Source organism: Myxocyprinus asiaticus, unplaced genomic scaffold, assembly GCF_019703515.2.
Source record: "Myxocyprinus asiaticus isolate MX2 ecotype Aquarium Trade unplaced genomic scaffold, UBuf_Myxa_2 HiC_scaffold_190, whole genome shotgun sequence".
NCBI classification, from domain to species: domain Eukaryota; kingdom Metazoa; phylum Chordata; class Actinopteri; order Cypriniformes; family Catostomidae; genus Myxocyprinus; species Myxocyprinus asiaticus.
In genome coordinates this window covers 10001-11335 of record NW_026249638.1, presented here as the reverse complement: position 1 = coordinate 11335, position 1335 = coordinate 10001, and the positions used below count along the sequence as shown (strand labels likewise).

Genomic DNA, 1335 nt, shown 5'->3' with positions numbered 1-1335 from the left:
TGCTATTGTGAGCATGAAAGTGTTTGTTTGAGAAAAGAGTTTTGGTGGTGAGATAGACTTGTTTGATGGCCAAGTGTGCTTAGCAAAATGGTTAGGGTTAGGGTTAGGTTAGGGTTAGGTAAGGTTAGGTTAGGGTTAGGATATAGGGATGAAAACCACCATGCTCATGCCGGATTGCCATAACTTTTGCCAGCAAGGGGATAGAGGTATGAAAGAAAGCCCTACCCCCCCATTTTCAAGGGTGCTCTTTCCAGTGGTGCCACCACAGAGTCTCTATGAGGTCAGCAAGTGCCTCAACCTGATTGGCCCTCTTACAAAGTGCCATTTACATCTTAGAGACTAGGATGCTGCAACACACTACAAACGCTATGCTGGGATTTGAACCCATGACCTCCTGTTTACTAAACAGGCACTTTAACCAACTAAGCCGCAGCACCTTCTGCTGCAAAGTCTCCATGGGAGGTCATCAGATCAAGGAATAGGCCATGCTATTGAGAGGATGAAAGTGTTTGTTTGAGAAAAGAGTTTTGGTGGTCAGATAGACTTGTTCGTTGGCCAAATGAGCTTAGCAAAATGACTAAGGCAGTGGGTTAGGGTTAGGATATAGGGATGAAAACCACCATGCTCATGCCGGATTGCCATAACTTTTGCCAGCAAGGGTTAGGGTTAGGTTATAGGGATGAAAACCACCACGCTCATGCCGGATTGCCATAACTTTTGCCAGGAAGGTGATAGAGGCATGGTTAGGGTTAGGGTTAGGTTATAGGGATGAAAACCACCACGCTCATGCCGGATTGCCATAACTTTTGCCAGGAAGGTGATAGAGGCATGAAAGCAAGCTCTACCCACCCATTTTCAAGGGTGCTCTTTCCAGTGGTGCCACTGCCAAGTCTCTATGAGGTCAGCAAGTGCCCCAACCCGATTGGCCCTCCTACAAAGTGCCATTTGCATTTTAGAGACTCAGCGGCCACAACACACTACAAAGGCACTGGTGGGATTTGAACCCACAACCTCCTGTTTACTAAACAGGCACTTTAACCAACTGAGCCACAGCACCTTCTGCTGCAAAGTCTCCATGGGAGGTCATCAGATCAAGGAATAGGCCATGCTATTGAGAGGATGAAAGTGTTTGTTTGAGAAAAGAGTTTTGGTGGTCAGATAGACTTGTTTGTTGGCCAAGTGAGCTTAGGGTTAGGTTAGGTTAGGGTTAGGTTATAGGGATGAAAACCACCACGCTCATGCCGGATTGCCATAACTTTTGCCAGGAAGGTGATAGAGGCATGAAAGCAAGCTCTACCCACCCATTTTCAAGGGTGCTCTTTCCAGTGGTGCCAC

At 47.0% G+C, this 1335-nt stretch overlaps 1 non-coding gene across 1 annotated transcript; it reads right to left on the bottom strand.

Annotated features, from left to right (window-relative positions):
- Positions 1 to 983: 983 nt before the first annotated feature.
- On the bottom strand, positions 984 to 1057 carry trnat-agu (transfer RNA threonine (anticodon AGU)). The gene has a single exon. It is a non-coding gene; the product is annotated as a tRNA-Thr (tRNA).
- Between the last annotated feature and the right edge of the window lie 278 nt (positions 1058 to 1335).